Below are 26,172 nucleotides of genomic sequence, written 5' to 3' on the forward strand. Positions count from 1 at the left end.
ATGATGAGAGTCAATTAATTGTGCGCATGGGTAAGTGAAAGCAAGTTAGTAAGTTATACATTTTTTGATCATTTTAATTTTGCAAAGAAAGCAAGTTAGTAAGTTATACATTTTTGATCAGGTTAGGAACTACTTCCTCGAACGTTTGAATCAATGCTTCAAGATTTGCAGGCGAAGAACGAGAAAGGATACGATTACATCAGCCTCATCGATAAAGAAATGAGGAAAACGCATATGATGGTGGATATTGATATGGACACATGACGACCAACTTGGTTGAGGCAATCAATTCAACCTTAAAGGGTGCATGTCACTTACCTGTAGCGGCTTTGGTAAAAACTACATATTTTCGTTTGGGGGCGCTTTTTGCGAAGCTCGGGGGACAAGCTCAAACATGGATGCAAGACGGTCATGTCTATCACCCTAGATTAGTTGCAAATCTACAGAAAAAAATTGATGCATCAAATGGAATGTCTGTAACAAGCTTCTCTAGAAGGCATGAAATGTTTCGTGTCACAGAGTTGCCGCGACCTCTTCAAGGGATTGAAGCTGTGTCGTTAAGAGTAAATCTAAGGGACAGAACGTGCGACTACGGATTTTTTCAAGCTCTGAAGTATCCATGCTCTCATGTGATAGCAGCTTGCTCGCATACACGTCAAGACTATAACCATTTTGTGGATCCCGTATACCTACTATCTGAAGTTTTTAAGGTATACAAATTTGAGTTTCCCCCCATAGGTAATGACAAAGACCCTGATGAGGTTTAAGATTGGCTTCCGATTGTACCAAATTCGAGTTTATTGAGGGAGCGTGGTCGTCCAAAATCCAATCGAATTCATTGCGATATGGATATTCGAGAAAGATCTAGACAAGACAGAAGATGTGGCCATTGTAGAAACCCAGGACACACTAGAAAAACATGTCCACTTCTGTTATCATTAAGTAACAATTGATGAGGAAATGATGTATTTGTTTATTAAATAATAATTATTGTATTTTAATTTGTATTTACTTCAAGTTAATGTCATTCGATAATCGCTGATAAAGATTAAAAAAACGAACACAATCATTAAATTTTATCAAACTAATAACAATTTGGTATTTAAATACAACAAACTTACAATAAGAATTAAATGGTAAATGATAACCAAATTACAATAACTGATATTAAATGGTAATAAACAAAATTAAGTTAAATATATTAAAAAAAACCCAACAAATTTAACAAAATAAAGTAAGTATTAAATGAGAAATAATAAAAAATTACAATTAAACAAAATAAAGTAAATACAAATATAATAAAAAAAATCTATCGATGCCTGCGTCGCGAATGTGTTTCGCAGGGTGGTGGCTATCGGTCTCGAGGAGGATTTCTTCGTATCACTGGTTCTGACTCCTCGCTGTCATCATCGTCGTCGTCATCGTCATCGTCGTCATTGTTGTCCTGAGTAGGTACATTAGGTTGATGAGGAGCTGATGACGATGAAGCACCTCCATAGAATAAGGACCCTGGAGGTGTATGACTGACTATCCCACCGGCCTGCGAAAAATGGGAAAACTCAGACATCGCTGAGTGTGAAAACTGTACAGGAGGTGTCTGTGCTGCGGCCATGGGTGATGAGGCTGAACCCGCCAAATATCTAGCATATGAACCCCAAGTTGGATATGTAAACATAGACCCATAATAGCCTCCAAGAGGGGTCATCTGTGACGGTGGCAGTGGCGGGGTCATAAAACCAGGTGAAGGCGGCGGTGGCGGCATCTGGTAATGGAAAGGCGATGACGACATCATATATGGCTGCGACATCATATTTGGCTGCGGTGGCTGTTGGGAAGGTCCTGCTGGTGCAGCTGAGGATGAACCGGAAGCACCTGCTCTCCGTCCACGAGTCAGGGGACGATGATGCTGTGTCGGTGAATGTCTCTGTTGACGTCGTGGAAAGGTCTACCCTCGTGCATCATCGGGAAGTAGAAACAGTTTCCCGTTACTGTTGAACCACTCATAATAATCCTCAGCATACATCAAGAAGTCAGTAAAAATGGGCTCTCTACGTAGAAGGCGCCGATGTCGATCCTCCCATAACACGACCCACTTATGATACCTCACCAGCCAATCTGTATCTGTATTGCCGCGTCTATCTAAGCTATGCAACTCGTCCATATTGCGAGGTGCTTCCGGAATTGGTTGAAAACAGCCAAACTGCCGGAGCACGCGATCAGTGGAGTGCCACTCGACGGTCGCATAACAGATCAGAGGGATCATCGCCATCCAAACATCTGATGGACCCCTCAACTCAGGTGGGATCACCGCCCTCACATCATCAGTAGAATATGTCACCCATTCAAACTAAAACAAATAATATATAATTTTTATCAAAATAATAATCTAATTATATAACTATAATCTAAAATCGATTTTTAAACATTAAAATTCATACCTGTGTGCCAGCCTTCTGATCGATTAGCACCCTAATTTTTTTCTAAATCATCAGGTAGCTCGTGATGATTTTTCCTATCAGTAGACCACCTATTCAAGGAAAAAAATTTGTTATACGCTGTATAAAATTATTAATATACAAAATCAGTTTTATAATTACCTCAGAAGTAGTGGAAATACGAATGGGTTCTTCACAACGGGACATAAAAAGGGCAATCGATACCATGCCCAAGACTGCAGCAGCAGGAAATATCCGCCGATAGCATTACGTCTATAGTCAGTGGCTCCACACATCTCCCTGTACAGCAAAGCCAAAACTACCGAGCCCCAACTGAATGATCCGGCGAGACGAAAGTCGCTAAGATGTCGCAACCACATGCAGTGAACTAGGTTGCGCGATTTGTCCGACATCAGCAACCCTCCTATCAGCTATAGTATGCATGCCCGTGCATACATCTTAACCTCATCCTCAGAGGCGTCTGCGCTCAACTCCCGAAAATTGGCATCTAACCAATTTAACGATATCCTACCTCTGATAAAATTTTCGGGGACACGTCCTAGACTATCCCGACACAAAGTAGTCCAAGAACCGGAAGATATCCCCGATATCACATCTCCATCCACTGGAAGCCCCAGGTACATAGAAACATCCTCAAGCATGATCGTGCACTCTCCGCACGGAAGATGGAATAGGTGGGTCTCCGGCCTCCACCGCTCTACTAAGGAAAAAATCAGGTCTGGCTCTATCTTACAGTGACCCTGATATCTACCTATGTAACCGAATCCAACCTCTATTAAATATGGCAAGACACGGCTGGGTATCACTAACTTAAGATTCTTGATAAAAGGATCTAATACACGATCATTCTCCTAAAAATAAATAATTACAAAAATTAATTCTTAATCTAATAATCATGCATTAAATAAATCAACTAATTATTACTAATAATTTAAATTAAATTAAAATGTTAAAATCTTACCGTATTAGCAAAGTGTCGAGATATTTAATTTTTAATCTAATAATCATACATTAAATAAATCAACTAATTATTACTAATAATTTAAATTAAATTAAAACGTTAAAATGTTACTGTATCAGCAAAATATCGAGATATTTAATTCTTAATCTAATAATCATGCATTAAATAAATCAACTAAATATTACTAATAATTTAATTTAAAATAAAACGTTAAAATGTTACCGTATCAGCAAAGTGTAGAGATATATGATTTCCATCCGAGCGAAGTAGACTGTCTTCTATTATATATCTGCAAAAGAATTATATTAGTAAAATATTAAATAAAGTAAATATATAATAGTAAAAATATTATAAAATATACCTTAAAAAGAGAAAATATTTGAGAGAAATTTATAGAATTTGATGTGATAAAAGTGATTGAGAATGGGGTATTTATAGGGAGGATTGAGATGTGAGGGGCCGGGTATTTAGGGGTATAGCGCGCCCCCTGCACCGCGCTATACCCCATGTGTCAGATACGCAGGTATAGCGCGGATCAGGGGGCACGTTATACCCACGTGGCGTCAAATCACCGTATATCGCGGGGCAGGGGCGATTTATACCCACGTGACGCCAAATCAGCGTATAGCGCGGTTCAGAGAGCGCGCTTTACTGCTACAGGTGTTAGATCGAGAAATATAATCTGACTGATGTTAGATCGGTAAATATACCGATCATCGATGATTTATTGGAAAAATTGCCCACGTGACAATCTTATTTTGAAACCTAAAGGAGACCCATAAAATCTCTCACTCAACATTTCCGGTTGTTTCTGTTTTATTTTAATTTTCTCAATCGAACCAATAAGGGGAAAGAGGGAAAGAAAAAAGCGCCATGGAAGCGATACTCACAGACTGTGTTCAAAACAGTCTCCGCCATTTCATGTTAAAAAATGCCATCTTCCTTTGCGAACGTCATTGCGCTGAGTTCCCTTCCGAGGTAACTCACTCGTTCACCCTCGAAAAGAAAAGAAAACCATTTATTAACTCCTTTTTTGTTTTCAAATTTGTTCTGTTTCGGTTGGTGAAAGAAAATCTTTTCTGGTCTTTTTAGTAAGAAATTTTAAGTTCTCCAATCGTTTATGAGTGAAATCGAAAACTGTTCGTTGGATTTTTCAAGATCCACTGTGACCATTGCTTCAATCATTTTTTGGTGGTTAATTGATTTCTTAATATTTTCCCCCGGAATTTTTTTGGTTTTTCTTGTTTGTTTAATTCACGGCATTAGCTTCTAGTTTCTGATTATGGTTGTTTTCCAAATTTCAACTTGGAATGTAATTTGTAAACTATAAAAAAAAAAATTACGTTAGCCTTAAGTTGGCGTTCAACGTTAAGTTTTCTGGAGGATATAGGTTTTTTTATTGGAACTTGATAAGTTAGTAACACTAAGGTTCTAAATTCGATTTTCTTGTAATTTGCTTGTGGGTTTCTTTACGGCGAATATCAGACTATATTATGAACTTTTGTTTGAAATGTAGGTGAATTTGCAGTTGTTAGCTGCTTGCTACTTGCATAACAATCAAGCGTACTTGGCATATCATATTCTAAAGGGTATGTGCATTGTCTTGTTTTAATTGTTTGAAGGAGTTTTAATATATTAAAGCAAAGCCTCCCCCCCTCCCAATCACTGTGATTAATATCTTATCTTGTTCCTCATCAGTGAAGTTTTTCTTTATATGAAGGAATGCAAACAACTCAATCCCGCTACTTGTTTGCGATGTCATGCTTTCAGATGGATCTGCTTAACAGCTTTATGTTCTGCTAATGAGCCTGTCAGAGAGGTATTGCCGATGTTCTCTTGGACATATTAGTTGTCTGTGACTTTCACATGAACCTTGTGATGGGAATATCTTGACAGTTCTCGTTTTTGCAGATTCCAAATAGTGCACGTAGTCATTATCTTCTTGGCCTTATTTGCAGGTCGATCTGAGTTATTTCACCTTAAACTCTGGGAAATATTATAGAAATTTGGGGACAAACAATGTATTATTGTTTTCAGAAATTTGCATTGATATTGTCGAGAAGTTATTCTCCAATGGCTTGATAAAATGCAGGGGATGGTAATGGTTATGGTTTTGTGTTGAAGTCCATCTTCTTTTTTTTGCTTTTATATATGCTACTTAATATCATTACTGGCTGGGTAGAGATGGGCAATCTTCCCCTATAATGAAGGAATTCAATCCTCTATGCTTTGACTTTTACTTTGGTTAACTACTCGGATGATGGGACTATATTTCAATCAAACGGGTTTGATCTTCAAGTTCTGTAATTGAGAAACATCCTTTTTTTCAGGTACACAAATAGAAAGAAAAGCGCCATTCATCATTTTAGGCTAGCTTTGTCTATAGATCCTGTTGGAATTTTTTAAATTAAGCAGATTTTCTACCTTAGTTCTAGGAATTCCTTGTACTATTAGTCATAATCTAGTTACTATTTTTAGGGATAGATTAATTTCTAGAGATTATTATTATTTTTTTATTTTTCTGCTAATTTTTAAAAAGGATGTATTCAGATTAGAAGAAAACAAAATAATTTCTTCTTCCTAAATGTGTTAATGGTATCAGAGCTTTAGGATTCATTCGATCATAATCATTCGTCTCTTATCTTAAAAACATTTTTTTAGTTTTCACTCTCTCATGGGTGATATTAATGAAACCCTGTATGAGACTGAGATCTCACGAATAACTCAAAATCACAGCCAAAGAATCCCTCAAGCGAATCTTAACTCATCTCTTATAATCACAAATCATCGATTAGATGGAAAAAAAATTCCTGCAATGGTCACAATCTATCCTTATGGTTCTTCGTGGCCGAGGAAAATTGGGTACATTAATGGAGAAATTCCCCGACCAGAATCATCAGACTCTGGTTATGCAACTTGGGAGCTTAACAACTCAATGTTTATGGTTTGACTTATAAATTCGATGGAAGGTCATATAAGTTAAATGTATATTTTTTTCAAAATTGCCAAAGAAATGTGGATGTAATCAAGGAGAATTACTCCGATCTTGGAAATGCTTCCAAAGTATTCGAGATCAAATTAAAGTTGAAAGATATTCGACAAGGAACACTTGAAGTCACTCAATATTACAACAACCTAAAGATCTTATGGTAGGAGTTAGATATGTATTATGAAGCTGATTGGGGCGAGGGTTCGGAACACACCAAGTTCATGGATCATCTTAACAAAGAGCATCTCTATGAGTTCCCAGCAGGACTGAATCGTGATCTTGATGAGGCCTGAGGATGAATACTAGGCAAAATCACACTACCAACCATAGGAGAAACATTTGCTGAAGTAAGGAGGGAAGAGAAACGTTGACTTATTATGTTGGGAGACACAAGAGAACTAAAACCATTTACTACAGTTGGTCATCGTCCTTCCGAGAACTCTGCTCTTAGTTCAACAGGCCTACAGTTTCAAAGGTTCAAGACTAGAATTGATTCTGGTTCAAATAGGCCATGGTGTAGCCATTGTAATCGAGTTGAGCATACCAAGGAGAAATGCTTCAAACTCCATGGCTATACTGGAAAAAACTAGAAAGAAAACAAGGCATCAATGATATCTACTACTAAATAAGATGCTCAGGGTGTTCAACTAACCAAAACTCAACTTGAGGCTCTTCATAAACTACTTGTGACTCCTACAGCCAGTGGGTCACTAGCTATTCAAGGTATTGCCTTAAATACTACACATGAACCTATCTAGATACTAGACTCGGGTGCATTCAACCACATGAAAAGTAATCTAAGTTTGTTTCACACATATTTACCTTGTCATGATCACTTATGGATTCGTATAACTGATGGATCTTACTCGCCATTGGCTGGAATGGGAACAGTTAGACTTATTGAAAAATTTTCCATTGATAAAGTTTTACATGTTCCAAATCTTTCTTGTAATTTACTCTCAATTAGCAAGCTTACCAAGGATGAAAAAGTGCTTGCTGAATTTTCTGCTTTCAGTTGTGTGGTTCAAGAACAGGAATCGGGGAAGATGATTGGCACTGCTAAAGTTGATGATGGCTTATATGTTTGGAACAAAAACAGTTCACAAGAAGGGATGACCTTATCTACATCAAAATAAGATTCTATTATGCTATAGCACCATAGACTAGGACATCCGAATTTCATGTACATGAGGAAACAGTTTCCTCTACTATTTCTAAATAAGAAAATAAGTTCCTTGAATTGTGAAGTTTTCCAACTGTCTAAACATACTCGTGTCCCTTGTCCTTTGAAACCTTATGTTCAATCTCAACCTTTCTCTTTAATCCACAGTGATATATGGGGAGCCAGTTGAGTAAAAAACATCACAGTGGCTAGGTGGTTCATAACTTTCATTGATGACTACACTAGAGTTTGTTAGGTCTATCTCCTCAAAGAAAAAATCTAAGTCTCTAGAGTCTTCCAAAATTTTCATTCAATGATTCAAACCCAGTTCAATTACAAAATTCACATCCTTAGAACTGATAATGGGAGAGAGTACTTTAATTCTATCATAAGTCCTTATCTTTTTGAGTAAAGAATCATACATCAAAGTTCTTGTCCTGACACCCCTCAACAAAATAGGGTTTTTGAGAGGAAAAACAAACACCTTGTAGCCGTGACTCGTGCCCTTATGTTTACTATGAGTGTACCAAAGTATTTATTGGGAGAAGTTCTTCTCACTGCTTGTTATCTTATAAATCGAATCCCATCAAAGGTATTACACTTTCAAACACTTTTACATACTCTTCAAAAAAAATTTCCCTTGTTTCGTGTTCCTAATCTCCCAACCAAAACTTTTGGTTTCAAAGCATTTGTCCACAACCATCAATATAACCGATCTAAACTTGATCCTATAGCCCATACTTGTGTCTTTATTGGTTACTCACCTATATAAAAAGGGTACAAGTGCTACTCTCCAACCTTACACCTGATGTTTGTGTCCATTGATGTTACTTTCTTCGAAAACGAGACTCTATCAGCCCTACCACCACTACAAAACCTGCTGAAAATCCTACAGCCATTGATGAAAATCCTACAACCACTGTAATTCTTGCTTTGGACCCTATTTTTCCTATCTCCACTATGCAAAAACAAGAAACAAGGGTGATTAACCATACTAATGAAGAAAAACAACCATCTCATTCTAAAAAACAACAAGAAAAAACTCAGCGGCTTCGTGTATACTTTCAAAACATCAGCTGCCAGAGACTGAAATAATAGTGCCAATGATATCTTTACCCGAGGACTGCCATGGGGAAGAAGTCTCACCTCTTTCACCTTCTATCTATCTTCTAATTGCAGTAAGAAAGGGCACTAGGAGCTGCACTCAACATCCCATTTCTCGGTTTATATCCTATAGAAACTTGTCTAAATCCTACAATGCCGTTGTTTCTAATGTTGACTTTGTAGAAACTCCAAAGAACATAGAAGAGGCACTTAAGTCAACCAAATGGAGGCAAGCTATTTTGCAAGAAATAAAGGCTCTTGAAGACAATGAAACTTGGGAAATATCTAAAATACATACTAGGAAGAAGATTGTGGGTTGTAAGTCAATAAGTCAATTTTTACTACAAAATTTAAACCAGATGAGAGCATTGATCGATACAAGGCTAGATTTGTGGCCAGGGGTTTCACTAAAACATATGGGTTGGACTACGAAGAAACATTTGCACTAGTGGCCAAACTGAATACTATTCGAGTGTTTCACTCAATTGCTGTCAACTTAGAATGGCCTTTGATCCAATTGGATGTAAAGAATGCTTTTCTCAATGGAGAATTAAATGAAGAAGTTTACATGGATTTTTCGCCTGGATTCGAAGGAAGCAAGGGCCAAGTATGCAAGTTGAAGAAGTCCTTGTATGGACTAAAGCAATCCCCTAGGGCTTGGTTTAATCGTTTTGCAAAAGCAATGACTAGTAGACATTATATTCAAGGTCAAGCTGATCACACCTTATTCTACAGACACTCAGATAATGGGAAGTGTTGTATTCTCATTGTATATGTAGATAACATAATATTGACAGGAGATGATTCTATTGAAATTGAAAGACTAAAAGAGTTCTTAAGTCTTGAGTTTCAACTTAAAGACTTGGGGAATCTTTGATATTTTTTTAGAATGGAGATAACAAGGTCAAAGACATGTATTTCAATGTCTCAAAGGAAATATGTTCTTAATCTACTTTTTGAAGTCGGACTGTTGGGTTGTAAACTAGCCGAGGCTCTTACGAAACCTAACCTTAAATTAGGAACTGATAAGGATGGAGAAGAGGTAGACAGGGGGAGATATCAACGGTTAGTGGGAAAACTTATCTATTTTTCTCACACTTGTCCAGACATAACTTTTGGAGTAAGTGTTATTAGTCAATTTAGGGAGAAACATTTGGAATCTGCCTACATGATATTGATATACTTAAAAGGGACTCTTGGTAAGGGGTTGTATTTCAAGAAAGATGAAAATCGAAGCATAGACGTCTACACTGATGCAGACTGGGAAGATGCTGTTAATGACAGGCGCTCCACAAGCGGTTACTGCAACTATGTTTGGGGTAATCTCGTGACATGGAAGAGTAAAAAGCAGTCTGTTGTGGCACGCAGCAGTGTTGAATATGAGTATCGAGTTATGTCCCACGTAATATGTGAAGGAATGTGGTTACAACGGCTAATGGGAGAACTAAAATTATCCTATACAAAACCTATAACATTATATTGTGACAACCAAGCAGCAGTTAGCATAGCTCATAACCCTGTACACCATGACCGTACCAAGCACGTGGAAATTGATCGCCACTTTATTATGGAGATGTAGTCACTCATTTTCGTCCAGGGTTTATACATTATAATATAATGTAGTTTTTGAAAATATGTTTGAAAACACATAATTTAAACGTTTTTAATTTTAAAAATCGGGTTTTTGAAAATATATAATATGGTTTTGAAAATATGATTTAAAAACATATATTATATATTTTTTAAAAAATATTTTTTTGAAAACGTATAATATATAATTTTAAAAATAGTTTTTGAAAACATATATTATATAATTTTAAAAATAATTTTTGAAAAAATATATAAATTATATAGTTTTTAAAAACAATTTAACGTATAATATATAGTTTAAAAAAACAATTTTTGAAAACATATCTTATATAATTTGAAAAACATATATATATTTTTGAAAAAAACTTTTGAAAACATATATTATATAATTTTGAAAATAATTTTTGAAAGCATATATAAATGTTTTTGAAAACATATTGTTTTTTGAAAATATAACATTATATAATTTAATTCATATTATTCATTTTTTTATTATTAATTTTTTTTCGTTTTTGTTTTTCAGGTCCAAAAGTCCATTCGAGCCTAGCAAAGGGAGTCAAACCGGGCCATACTAGCCTGACCCAAGAAAGCAGACCCGATAAGGGGCATGACCCAGCCCAAAATCAAACTAGGGTTTTATATTTAGAGAGGGCGCCACATGGTGGTAGCTTGTGGGGACCACGTACTGGCGAGAGAACCAAGCAACAACAAGGCCTAGATTTCTGGCACCGGAATCCGAAAAATCACAGCACCCGAGACTGAACCATCCCTAAAATCTTTGGCAAACAATGAATCACAACAAACTAAAGCAACATGAGATGAAATCGAAGCCCTCAACCTCAAGTAAATCGGGAAATGAGGGTAAATGACCCCCGAAATAAATATGATTGACCCCGAAAAATCATTTCGAGCATGGTTATAGAAGCCCCTACAAGTCGAACAAGCAAGATACGAAGAAAAAAACAATACTACATAATAAATAAAAAGGAGAATCAACCAATTGCAACATTTGAAAGCATAAAAAAAGTAAAAATCATTAGTGCTTGCATCGGTTTGGTTCGAGAGAAGAGAAATAGCCGAGAAAATGAAGAACCATTGTCGGAAAAGGTAAAGTTTCAAACTTTACGTTTAGATCTATGCCGGTGGGGGTATTTTTAGGGGTTTAAGCCTCAGTTTTGAACTTACGGGGACGAGAGGAGCTTTTCGGGTGAATTTGGGCTTTTCGGCCATCGGTAGTGGTGGCTGGAGTGGCGGTCGGTGGCGGCGGTACGGTGGGGGGCCTCGTCGGAGTTGGACTGGCCATTGGTCGGTGAGGCTTAGATTAGGAGAGTTTTGAGAGGGGAGAGAGAATTGGTTTTTGGGTGAAATGAAATGAAATGAAATTTTTAGAATTTTTGGGCTATTTATAGGGGACCGAAAGGTAATTAGCAAATAGTTTAATTATTTATGTAGTCTCTGAACGTTTGATGCATAATTCATTTTGGTCACCTGTTGTAAATTTTCCTATGAATTTTGAATTTATTCAATTTAATCCTTGTTCAATTTTCTTATATTTCGTAAATTGACCTCTCCTGACTTTTTATTCTTCTTGCAGTATCCAAATATTGTCAATTTGGCCCTTAATTTTAAATTTGTTGCGTTTAAACCCTTTTAATTTAAAGTTTTCTTTTCTTTTATGTTTTCTTAATTTATTTTTTTACTTTAATAATTAAAACTGATTTGATTTATATTTTTAGGTCAATTTCAAATCCTCAAATGGTAAGTAGTTTGGATCAAACTTTTAAATTTTAATTTAACTTTAAATTTTCGCAATTAAGATAATCAAAAAATTAAACTAGTACCGGAAGGGTAATACAGGGGTGCTAATCATTCCCTGACTGTAATCGACTCCCGAAGCCGATTCAATTATGGTAAAAATGCAGATCAGATAAAATGGTACATTAATGTATCTGATGAACCTAATTTTAAATAATCGGTGGCGGCTCCATTACATCAAATTTAGGTCAGGACCTTATTCCAGGTCCTGTCGAAAGACGACTACGACAGCTTGGCGACTCCACTAGGGACATGTAAGTGAGTGAGGATAAAATCAATTTCTGGTTCTCTTATTAAGAGAAAGTTATAAGTTTGAATTTTAATTTAACTTTTCAATCCTTATTATTTACCTCTGATTATTATTTTTCAAATAAATAGTCGTACTGATGTTTTCTAATGATTTCAGCTTTTAAAAAATTACTCTAAGGCTCTATTCACGAGCTCTAAACCCTTTCGTAAGTGGGGGTAAAAGTGACGCCTCCGTGGGAATTTATTCTCCGTATAGGCCTAACAAGTAACCTTCGAAATTCATATACCTTATGTCTTCGTGGGAATTTATTATCCGTACATACATAAGGGAATGTGTCATCTCAAGTTTAACTTGGTCCACATAAGCTTGTAATGGGCTTAGGACTAAGGGTCTGACAAGCCCAAGAGGGCACCAACAAGGAGAACTCGGGTCCCTTTCTTTAGAACCTAAACCAGGAGACTACAAGGAATTAGAGCCCACCCCGAAACTCCATTTCAAAACCTAGGATGCTTGAGTTATTTCCTGTTTTATTTTATGTTCAAAGCATGTGAATTAGAAAAATATGCGGTTATGGCTTGCTCAAAAATTAATATATGGTATAGAAATCATGTCCGGGTAAGAAATAAAAGCATGTGGGGGTAGATATCATGCGGGGTAGGAATTTTTACTTTCATTATTATTTTTATCTTACTAACTTGTTTCCCTTTCATTTTTTTGTTATTTTATCATTTACATCATTTAAAAGAGGTGATTGATCCACAAAACGTGTTCGTTAAACACAAATAATTTACATTAATGGATAAATGAGTTGTAATGCAAGAGGTGAAAAACGCAGAGGTCCGACTATGGTCAGAGAAGACTCAGAAAGAAAAGTGAGACAGTCTGTAAGACAACTATGTGTCAGATCTGGTTGGTTATGCCTCTGTCAGCCTTAAGCAGAACGATGTTCAAGAATTGCGGAGCATTTGGGACAGTTGGAAAAACGATCAGAAACAAAAATTCTGCCAGGGGTATAGTGATATCGCGCTTCTACTCTAAGTCAAGATAAATGAGCCCCTAATTCAAGCCTTAATGCAATTTCAGAATCTAGGGTACAACTATTTTACATTCATTCAAGAGGACATGGTGCCCACAATTGAAGAATATACTACTTTACTACATTGTGAAGGAATCAAAATGGAACGGGTCTATAACAAGCACATCAAAAGTCAACCTTTCAAGAATGGGTTGACAAAGGTTGCAGGGGTAAATGAAAATTGGGTAACTGATTGAATTCAGTGCAAGGGTAAAAGAGAGGGAATTGCTTGGACCCATATCAAATAGCTAATCAAGAATTATCCAAATGAATGGAATGTGATAGACATTTTTGCACTAGGTCTCTACGGCTTGGTTATCTTCCCAAAAACTTTGGAATACATCAAGGCGACTGTGGTGGAACTGTTTGAACAACTACCGAAGCGAGTGAACTCGACACCAACAATATTAGCTGAAACTTTTCGTTCACTCAACCATTGCAAAAAGACTTGGGGAGAAAGATTTATAGGGTGCGCACAACTTTTTCAGGTCTAGATCCAAAGTCTTTTCTGGAAGACTGACGGGATTTCTTACCATCGATTTAACACCACCTACTCTCATTTGGGGGAATTCCTTACACGAAAGTGGTAAAAAGACATCCCAAAAGAAAAATGGGTAAAGGTATTCACGTACCTTCAAGATAAGGACATTGTCTGGAGATCCCCTTGGTTAACCCATAGTGACATCATTTATCGATGTGGAGACTCAGAAATCATAATGTTACTTAGATTATGGGGAAGAGTAGGATATTCTCCACTTTTGGCACTTCGGCAGTATGGGGCACGCCAATTTGTCCCTACTACACATGGAATATTTGGATCAGAATTTGCACACATTAGGACATCTACAAGAAGAAGGTCAAAGATATAGCTAAGTCATGGAAGAAGATATTCTGTATGAATGTCGAGGCTACTAAAGACATGCTTACTCTAGATTATTTAGAATGGCAGAAGTTAAGAAAGAATGACAAAATTCCCGTGCTAGATTATGAAGATACTCGGACCATGGAAAAGCATCTTAAACCAGTTCCCTCCTAATTGGAGATAGCAAAGAAATAATTGGAAGTTGAAAAGGAAGATATGAAATAAAGGCTAAGGGAACTTGAAGCTGAAAGATTCCAGTGGAAGTTAGATGCTGATACTCAGAAGGATCGGGAAGACAAGTTAGAAAAATAACTGAATAAAATATGCTTTGAGATGGAAGATTTGAGAAAGGGATATCAAGAGCAAGTTCAGAACAATTCCAGTCTGAAAATATCTTCTGAATACTGGAAAGGTGAAGCCAGCAGCCTGAAAAGGAAGTTCAAAGGACAAGATGAAAAAGAGACACTGAAAGAATAGCTAAAAACTTCCCAAATACGTTTGTTAAAAAGCTAACACCAGAAAAAACGGTTGAAGACTAAGGTAGCTGATCTGGAGAGGTGTCTTCAAAGACATCAAGAACATGATGACAAGACCATAGCTGAGTTAGAGGCCACTGTGGATATGTTTAAGAAACAAGTAAGTGAGCTTTAGATAGATCCCTTTGATAGAGGTTTTCAATGGCGTTTTCATTGGGAGCAAGCTCAGAAAAGGGTGAAAGCTAGAGATATGGTCATTTGAGACTTCTTAGAGCAAGTACATGGCACATGACTTGCACAGTTTGCAAAGAGAAACTAGAGTGGTCCGATAAGGTATTCAGTTGGTAATGAATGAAGGAAGAAGACTTGTCAACTTGTTAGAAGTCATTCAAGGTCTAGAGGACTTAGTCAGAATGTACCTTTAATATGTTTTTGTCTCTTAAGAAATAACACTTTTGTCCCAATAAAGATTATTTATAATAACAGACACATTTTTGGGATCAGTGCCTAGAAAATTTCATGCATCATCCATTTTTACATACTTTGCATTTGTTATTTTTTTCTCTTCATTTCTTTACATTCACATTAAATAACAGAAAATGTCTTATAAAGATTGGACACATATCATCCTCATAATACCCGTTCAAAGAAGAAGAAAATGGAAACAAAGATTGCTTAACTCGAAGAGAACATGCTGAGGTTACAAAGGGAGTTGAAAAAGAAAATAAGTCAGAATAATCAAAGCACTCTAGAATCGATCACTAAAAGCTAAGAGTCTTTGGTTGATCAAATCATCGCAAAGTTATCTGGCTTGAATCAAGAAAGTACTCTGGGGCATGGGAATTTTAAGGAGTAAATGTGCAACCTACCCCGCAGGTGGATATCTAACCGGGAATCCTACCAGGACTTCAAGGGGACTCATCCACTGTAAAAGCACAAGACTCGTCTGCTGTAAAAGTACAAATTGATGTATCCAATCCTCAGAATAATCTGATGACTACCATATACCAGATTTTGATGAAGATGACAATACAAAGAAAATGGAGGAAAAAATTAAGCAGCTGAAAGATCAGATGAAAATAGTTAAAGGGGACAACGACTATTATAGAGTTGATTTCTTGGAGTTAAGCCTAGTCTCGATTTGATTATTCCTCTAAAATTTAAAGTCCCAAACTTCGAAAAGTTCGATGGGAACTGTTGCCCTTCAGCTCACATTACTATGTTATGTCGAAATATGACAAAACACGTAGGAAATGACCAACTCTTGATTCACTACTTCCAGGAGATTCTGTCTGGTTCAACCATCTGATGGTACAACCAGCTGAACCGATCTCATATCAAGACTTGGAAGGATATGGCCAAGTCATTCTTGGAACAACACAAACATGTAAACGATATGAGACTAGATCGAGTTATGTTACAAAGTATAGAGAATAAGCATAACAAAAGTTTCATACAATATGCACAGAGATGGAGGGATTTAGTCGTGTAAGTTCATCCACCTTTGGATGAGAAGAAAACCAGGAAGCTCTTTGTGCAAACACTGAAGGCTCCTTACTTCAGGCACCTGGTTGTAATCACATATGGAAATTTTTCTAACTTGTTATGGCCGGGGAGATGATAGAAATGGCCATAAAACAAGGTAAGATTGAAGGAGAGGAGTCCAACAAGAAACCTCATATGAAGAAGAGAGATGGAGAGATTAACAACATCAACATCTACAACACCAACAAAGGTGTTACAATCTCTAACCCAAAACCAACTGTAGCTGTACCATCAGGTACTTCTAAACAATATTCAAGGGAACCCAGGAAAGAAAGAGAAAAAGAATATTTCGATCCTATTCCCATGACTTACAAAGAACTTTATTGAACAACTCTTTGACACTCATGTAGTGTCACCATATCCCATGGAACCTATGAAGCCCCCATACCCCAGGTGGTATGTTGAGAATGCATTGTGAATATCATGGCGGTGTTCCAAGGCATACTATTGAGAACTGCATCACATTCAAGAGGATCGTACAAAGAATGCGCAACAAGAATTGGATCCACTTCAACAACTCAGGAGAACCAAATGTTTCACTAAATCCTTTGCCTAATCATCAAGAGGCTAGGATTAATGCAGTCACTGAAGAGAAAGGCAATAAATTTAAAACCAATATTTCTGAAATGAAGTCTCATTTGGTTTGGGTATGGAGACAAATGGTGAAGGAATGATTTCTTGCACCACATACCGGTACAACAGAGAATATATGTAGCAGTTATTGTTGCTATCACAACGAAGAGGGACATGATGTGTAGAAATATCCAGAATTTAGAGCCTTGATCCAACTAACGATGGACAGAAAAGAGCTGGAATGTTACAAAAAGAACAATCACACTCCGAAAGCAGGCATCTGTGCAACCAGAGAAATGTCTGATCAAAGATATGGTGCGAGGCACCCTTTGATAATCAACACAACGAGAAACCAATAGAAAATGCACCAGCCAATATTGTGATTGTAGCGTCCATACCTTTTCCCTATAAAGACAATCGATAAGTGCCTTGGAACTACGATTACCAAGTGAGCACTGTGAAAGAAGGTGCTCATGAAGTGGGGCACGCTGCTGGAAGTGGGAAATGTTATTCCCAGAAAATTCATCTATCCCAAAGACCACTAGAGCCATTTAAGGGAGACGAACCAGTGGTAAATAAACGTATTAAAGAGGAGGAAGTAGTAAAGTTTCTGAAATTCCTAAAACATAGTGAATACAGTGTTGTGGAGCAACTACACAGTTTGCCAACACGTTGCCAATATGTATTTCGATGTTGGCACTACTACTGAATTCGGAGGCACATATAGATGCACTACTGAAGGTCTTGAATTAGACATTTGTACCACAAGACATACCAGTCAATAAATTGGACAAATTGGTCAGCAACATTCAGGTTGACAATCTTATCTCATTTTCTGATGATAATATCCCATTCAGAGGAAAAGGATGGGCTAAAGCATTGCACATTACAACTTACTGCAAGGGTCATGCCTTGCCGAGTATGTTAATCGACAACTGGTCTACTCTGAATGTGATGCCTCTGGTCACTTTGAAAAGATTACCAATGGATACCTCTCATATGCAAGCATGCCAGAGTGTGGTTCGAGTATTTGTCGGGACAAAGAGAAAGGTAATCAACAAGATTTAAGTACCCTTAACCATTGGACCTGCCACTTACAACAACGAATTCCTGGTGATGGATATTATGCCTTCCTACAACTGTCTTTTAGGAAGACCATAGATACACCAAACTGTGGCAGTGCCATCAATACTTCACCAGAAAGTGAAGTTTGCCATTGATGAAACCCTTATCATCATTAACGTTGAGGAAGATATAGTAGCAAGTGTGACCACTGATGCCCCATAAATTGAGGTGGATAAAGACACTTTAGAATGTTCATTCCGTTCCTTGGAATTTGTAAATGCCACATTCATGGTTGAAGGTGGAAAGATTTCCAGACCTCGGTTCTCCGAATACACCAAAATGGAGCTAAAATAAACCATGGGAAAAGATGTTAAAACAAAAAAAGGATTTGGAAGTCTTTTGTAGGGAAGAATTGATCTCGTTTTTCCTATCACAAAGCTAGATCAATTTGGGCTAGGGTTTCAACCCAACCACCAACAAAAAAGAAAGGAAATTCGGAAGTGCCGAGAATGAAGATCGGCAAGATTGATTGGAGAGGAAATTTAGTGGGAACCAATGATATTCCCTCATTTCCAAGACACATTTAGATCCGGTGGCTATGTATTTGAAATGACCTTACCCTGCCTGGAGGTTGCTTTGAAAGACTTAAGCATAAATACCATAACAACAACAACACTAAAGACATTGATAGATCTGAAATTCATCCTTACCGTCGTGATTCATGCTTAACAACTGGACGTCTGAAGAACTACCTGTGGTTTTCAAATTTCTTTCAGAGTAATACTCAAACTTTCCCTATTTACCTATACCCGGGGCAATAAGAGATCTTTTGTAAGGGTTAATACATTGTTTTTATTCATATTCACTAAAAGATGCATTATTTTCCCAGCAAACATTTTTCTTCTTCATTTCCTTTTCTTTTGTATTTAATTTTTCTTCATTCTGTGTGGGATACCTTCCTATCGCATATACATATTTCTTTTTTCCTTTCCCTTCCAGGTCCCCATATATTAATGATGCAGACAATGATGATTCTGACCTGGAGGTGGATTTTGAACAACTTAGTTATCTTGGGGAAATTGATGAATGTAACAATGAAGAATAGTGCAACTTACCTTAATAATTATTAAGGATGGTGGAAAGAGAAGACAAACAAATATTGCCACATGAAGAGAAAATTGAAGTTTTGAATTTGGGCACATAAGTGGAAAAGAAGGAAGTTAAAATTGGCACAACACTTTCGTCTGAAGCAAGGCAAAGCCTGATTGAGTTACTTCAGGGGTACAAAGAGGTATTTGTATTGTCATATCAAGACATGACTGGGCTAGATGCGGATATGATAGTCCACAAACTACCCATCAAGCCAGAATGTAAACCCGTACAATAAACACTAAGGCTAATGAGACCTGAAATGCTCCTTAAAATAAAAGAAGAAGTAAAGAAACAGTTCGATGCTGGCTTTCTTCAAGTAGCCAAGTATTTGGAATGGGTGGTTAACATATTGCCAGTGCCAAAGAATGATGAAAAAGTACACATGTGCGTCGAGTACCGAGACCTAAACAAAGTAAGTCCTAAGGATAACTTCCTCTTGCCTCACATAGATACTCTGGTGGACAACACTTCAGGAAATGCTTTCTTTTCATTCATGGACGGATTCTCAGGATACAACCAGATTAAAATGCATCCAGATTACCTGGAAAACACCACATTTGCCACAATGTGGGGAACTTTCTGCTACAAGGTGATGCCCTTCGGATTAAAGAATATCGGAGCAACATAACAAAGAGCTATGGTGACCTTATTTCATGATATCATGCACAAGGAAATTGAAGTTTATGTTGATGACATGGTTTTCAAAGCACAAAAAGAAGAATAACATGTCGAGAATCTGAGAAAAGTCTTCCAAAGGTTGAGAAAGTTCTAGTTGAGACTGAATCCCAACACGTGTACCTTCAGAGTAATATCTGGAAAGTTGTTTAGCTTCGTGGTTAGCAGGAAAGGTATCGAGATTGATCCAGATAAAGTCAAAGCCATCCATAACTTACCTCCCCTACGAACACAAAAATAAGTTCAAGGTTTTCTGGGCAGATTGAATTATATTGCACGGTTCATATCTTAGATGACCGACAAGTGCGACCCAATTTTTTGCCTTCTTCGAAAGAACAACTCTGGAACATGAGATAGGATTGCCAGACCACATTCGAGAAAATAAAAGAGTATTTGTCTCGTATTCCTGTCTTAATGTCTCCCATCCCGGGCAAACTTTTATTCATGTATTTGTCCATCTTTGAAAATTCAATGGGATATGTCCTGGGCCAACATGATGAGTCCGGAAGGAGAGAGAGAGTTATTTACTACCTGAGCAAGAAGTTCACTAATTACGAAGTCAGATATTCACCCATTAAAAAATTTTGTTGCGTTTTAGTCTGTGCTACACGAAGGCTCGGACAATACATGTTGTACCACATCACTTAGTTGATTTTTAGGTTAGATCCGCTAAAGTACATGATGAGTGTGCCTACTCTATCTGGAAGGTTAGCCCGATGGAAAATATTATTATCTGAATTCGACATTGAATATGTGAGCCAAAAGGCTATTAAGGGAAGTGCTATATCAGACTTCTTGGCAAGCAGAACCGCTGAAAACTATGAACCACTAGACTTCAAGATCTCAGATGAAGATTTGATGGCCATATCTTTAGAAGGAGCGAGCACCTCTACATATGACACCTAGAAAATGCATTTCGATGGTGCATCAAATGTGTTAAGGCATGGCATTGGGGCTATCCTAGTTTTACCTGAATAAAATCAATATTCGTTCACTATCAAATTGAACTTCGATTGCACTAACAACATGGCGGAGTATGAAGCTTGTGTTTTAGGGATCAGAGTTACTATTGGTAAGAATATAAAGACTTTAGGGGTATATAAAGATTCCGCCTTAGTAATCTATCAGCTCCGAGGAGAGTGGGAGACAAAAGATGTAAATCTGGTGGAATACAGAAAGCTCATATTGGATCTACTCGAAGAGTTTGATGAAGTCACTTTCCATTACGTGCCTAGAGAAAAGAATCAAGTGGCCGATGCCTTAGCTACCTTGGCAGCAATATTCAAGGCTGGTGGGGGGTCTAAGATGATGAAAATTGACATGCAGTCGTATGAGTACACGACTCATTGTTACCAAATCGAAGAGATAAAAGAAACTAAGTCTTGGTACCACGACATTCTGCAATACATTAAAAACCAAAGCTATCCAGAAGAAGCCACCAAAATTTATAAAAGAACAATCAAAAGGATGGAGGCCGTATATGTTCTTATTGGGGAAGTCTTATACAAGAAAAGCCATGATCAAGTCTTGCTAAAATGTGTAGATGCAGAAGAGGCAAAGATGATCTTGGAAGAGATACATGACAGAGTTTGTGGAACTTATACAAATGGACATATGATGTCAAGACAAATTATGAGTTGCATATACTTTTGGTCACATTGGAGGGCGACTGCATCAATTATGCTAGAATATGTCATAAGTGCCAAATCTATGGGGATAAAATAAAGGTTCCGCCTCACCCTCTTCACGTGATGACGACACCGTAGCCCTTTTCTATGTGGGGCTTGGATGTCATTGGACAAATCCATCCAAAAGCTTCAAATGGGTATCAGTTCATTCTTGTAGTAATTGACTATTTTACCAAATGAGTGGAAGCTACGTCGTATGCCAGTGTCACTCAATCCACTATTTGCAAGTTCATGAAAAAATAGATCATATATCGGTATGATTTACCCGAAAGAATCATTACCGATAATGCAATAAATCTAAAAAACAAGATGGTGGACGCTGCTTGTGAACAATTTAATATAAAGCATCACAACTTTACTGCTTATAGACCGAAGATGAATGGAGCGCTAGAAGCATCAAACAAAAATATAAAGAAAATAGTGGAGAAAATGACTGAGACATACAAAAATTGACACGAGAAATTGCCTTTTGCTCTGTTTGTTTACCGAACTTCAGTACGAACCTCGACTGGGATAACCCCATTTTCATTAGCATATGGGATAGAGGCAATATTACCCATTGAGCTAGAGATCCCGTCACTCTGGGTTTTGTCGGAAGTTAAACTGGATGATACAGAATGGATGCAAACTCGATATGATCAATTAAACTTAATAGAATAAAAGAGGTTGAAAGCCATTCATTATGGTCAACTCTACCAAAAAAGAATGATTCGAGCACATAATAAAAAAGTGCACCCAAGAGTATTCTGTGAATAAGATCTTGTGCTAAAGAGGATTTGTCCAATTCAAAAGGACTTCAACGGAAAATGAATGCCAAATTGGGAAGGGCCTTATGTCGTGAAAAAGGCATTCTCTGAATTAGCACTGATCCTAACTAAAATGAATGGGCCAGAATTACCTAATCCCGTTAACTCAGAAGTAGTCAAGAAATACTTCGCTTAGGGTGAAAACCCGAAAGGGCACCCTAAGTTCCAGTAAAAAAACGTTTAGGGTGAAAACCTGAAAAGGTGCTCTAAATTTTAAAAAACAAGAACAAAATAAAGTAGGTCTAAGATGAAAATCCGCAAAGGGCGTCTTGAAACCAAGGGTGGATCCAAGTTGAAAACCCGAAAGGGCAGCTTGGATAATGATCCATGATTCACACATGGGAAGGGTCCTGGACCAAGACAGTAAAGCATCACAACATCCAAGTCTTCTATAACTTAACAATTCGGAGGGACTTTTCACTTACCCGAACGTTGTCACATCTTCGAAGTCCCCTTAACAAAAGATGTACTCAAAAGGCATCTAACGTTGTGTCAGTTCAAAGGCATCCACATTATCGAGATATATTATACTCACTTGTAGTTCTTTTGTGTATTGACTTTTCAGAATGTTTGCCATGAATTCTTTATTCTTTTTCCTCATAAATAAATTTGGTTATTTCTCTAAAAAAATCAATTCCTTTTACCCATCTTAGATTGAATTTAGATAAAAATGATTTATTCACTTTTGAAAAGACAATTGTGTATTATTGTACAAAGATTTTCCGAAAGGTACAGGTGTTCGGAAGCTGACAAAGGTTTTTGTACCATACTCGAGATAATGGGTACTAGTTCATTGAAAGGCATTATTTAAATCAAGACTAGAAGTAAACCTTCTTTTTGCAAGTTTACAGAATGTATATCGGATCAAAGCCTGTTGAAGAATCCAAGATCAAGAATAAAAAATTCAAGATTCCAGGATCAAGAGTCATTCGAAATGACCGCAAGAGATTGAGATTTCTCTCTAAACCCTAAAATAACATATTGCATATGAATTTTAGACATACATAAGAACATTGCATCCATAGAATCGCATATACGCGTGATTTTGTAGATTTTTTGTCAGAATCAATTTCAAAGGAAGCTTGAAATTAAAAACAATGCAGCCTATCAAAGTTAGATTTTAACTTCGCAAAGAAGGATATCTGGCCCAAGGTAAATTTATTCAATCTAGACTCAACTTCATGACCCAGGAGTCACTCACGATTTCAACTTCACGACGAAGGACTTCGTGCCCAATAGATCAACTTAACTTCACAGCGAATGAGTCATCTGCAGCAACAAGGAACTATCTCCCAGCTTAATTTACAACATAACTTAAGTCGAGAAAAGTTGTCTGTCAATAAAAACTCTTGAGTTTGATTCAATTCAGCTCGAGGGCATATCAACCGCATGGTAGCAGCGAAGAACTACTTTTTGGTTGAATTTTAAACCAAGGTCTTTAAGCCAAGAAGAAGATTAAGGTTGACTACGATTTGGCAACAAGAAGCCACTTTCCAGTTCAGATTTCAAATCACGATTTCAACTTCATGATGAAGGATATTATGTTCAAAGACATCTCAAGATTAACTCAACTTTACGACGAATGAGTCACTCGTAATACGACTCAACAACAGGAAGCCGTTATCTTTTTTTTTTTAATCTCAATTTCGCAGCAGAGGATAGTCAATAAAAGATTCGATTGCGACACTGAGTTGAATCTTAAACTCAGAGATCAAAAACCCTCACAAGAACATGCCTGTTTCCAAGTCTATGTGCACCGAACAAAAATTTGTGTCTTTTTGTCTTTGCCTTATTTTCGTTACACGATAATATGCAAAGAGGGGTAGCTGTAGTCACTGATTTCCGTCTGGGGTTTATATATAATAATATAATGTAGTTTTTGAAAATATTTTTGAAAACACATAATTTAAACGTTTTTAATTTCAAAAATTGATTTTTGAAAATATATAATATGGTTTTGAAAATATGTTTTAAAAACATATATAGTTTTGAAAATAAATTTTGAAAACATATAATATATAGTTTTAAAAACAGTTTTTGAAAACATATATTATATAATTTTAAAAACAAATTTTGAAACATATAATATATAGTTTAAAAAAACAATTTTTGAAAAACAACTTTTAAAAACATATATTATATAATTTTGAAAACAATTTTTGAAAGAATATATAAACGTTTTTGAAAACATATTTTTTTGAAAATATAACATTATATAGTTTAATTCATATTATTCATTTTTTTTTATTATTAACTTTTTTTGGTTTTTGCTTTTCAGGTGCAAAAGTTCATTCGATCCCAACAAGGGAGTCAAATAGGGCTATACCAGCCTGACCCAGTCCAAAATCAAACTAGGGTTTTATATTTAGTGAGGGTATCGCATGGTGGTAGTGCATGGGGACCACGCGCTGGCGAGATAACCTAGCAACAACAAGGCCTAGAGTTTTGGCACCGGAATCCGGAAAATCATAACTCCTCGGGACTGAACCATCCCCAAAATCTTCGACCAACGATGAATCACAACAAACCAAAGCAACATGAAATGAAACTGAAGCTCTCAAACCTGAGTAAATTAGGAAACGAGGGTAAACGACCCTCGAAATGAATAGGATTGACCCCAGAAAATTATTCTGAGCATGGCTATAAAAGCCCCTGCAAGTCGAACAAGTAAGATACGAAGAAAAAAATAATACTACACAACAAACAAAAAGGAGAATCAACCAAGAGTAACATTCGAAAGTAGAAAAGAAAGTATAAATCGTCAGTGCTTGCGTCGGTTTGGCTCGAGAGAAATCACCTAGAAAATGAAGAAACATCTTCGGAAAAGGTAAAGTTTCGAACTTTGCGTTTAAATCTATGTCGGTGGGGGTATTTTTAGGGGGTTTAGGCCTCAGTTTTAACTTACGGGGACGAAAGGAGCTTCTCAGGTGAGTTTGGTTTTTTCAGCCACCAGTGGTGGTGGCCAAAGTGGCAGTCGGAGGCGGCCGGTACGATGGGGGGCCTCGTTGGAGTTGGACCGACCATTGGTCGGTGAGGCTTATGTTGAGAGTGTTTTGAGGGGGGAGAGAATTGGTTTTTGGGTGAAATGAAATGAAATGTTCTTTTTAGAACTTTTTTGGCTATTTATAAGGGACCAAACGATAATTAGTAAATAGTTTAATTATTTTCACAATCCCTGAACGTTGATGCGTAATTCGTTTTGGTCACCTGTTGTAAATTTGCCCATAAATTTCGAATTTATTCAATTTAATCATTGTTCAATTTTCTTATATTTCGCAAATTGACCCCTCCTTATTTTATTTCTTCTTGCATCATGCAAATATTGTCAATTTGGTCCTTAATTTTAAATTTGTTGCATTTAAACCCTTTTAATTTAAAGTTTTTTTATTTTTTATTTTCTTAATTTAATTTTGTTTTACTTTAATAATTAAAACTAATTTGATTTATATTTTTAGGTCAATTTCAAATCCTCCAATGGTAAGTAGTTTGGATCAAACTTTTAAATTTTAATTTTCACAATTAAAACAACCGAAAAATTAAATTAGTACCAAAAAGGCAGTACAAGGGTGTTAATCATTCCATGACTGTAATCGACTCTCAAATCTGATTCAATTATGGTAAAAACACAGATCATATAAAATGGTAAATTAAGGTATCCGATCAACCTAATTTTAAATGATCGGTGGCGGCTCCATCACATCAAATTTAGGTCAGAACCCGATTTCGGGCCCTCCCGAAAGACCGTTGTGACAAAAAAATTAACAAAGGGGAAGTTTGTGTTTCATATCTATCTACAAGGCAACAAGTAGTAGACGTGTTAACCAAAAGCTTGAGCAGGAAAAGGTTAGAAGAAACTATGGGCAAGCTGAGTTTGATTAACATCTACACTCCAATTTGAGGGAAGTGTTGGAATTCCTTAAATTAAGCA

The 26,172-nt window shown here is 36.8% G+C and overlaps 1 pseudogene; it reads left to right on the top strand.

The window, feature by feature from the left end:
• The first annotated feature begins 4,266 nt into the window (after positions 1-4,266).
• The window catches only part of LOC120166302, a 28,185-nt pseudogene continuing 6,279 nt past the window's right edge, over positions 4,267-26,172 (top strand).

The sequence above is a fragment of the Hibiscus syriacus genome, unplaced genomic scaffold (assembly GCF_006381635.1).
Source record: "Hibiscus syriacus cultivar Baekdansim isolate YM2019G1 unplaced genomic scaffold, ASM638163v2 tig00111634_pilon, whole genome shotgun sequence".
Lineage (NCBI taxonomy): Eukaryota > Viridiplantae > Streptophyta > Magnoliopsida > Malvales > Malvaceae > Hibiscus > Hibiscus syriacus.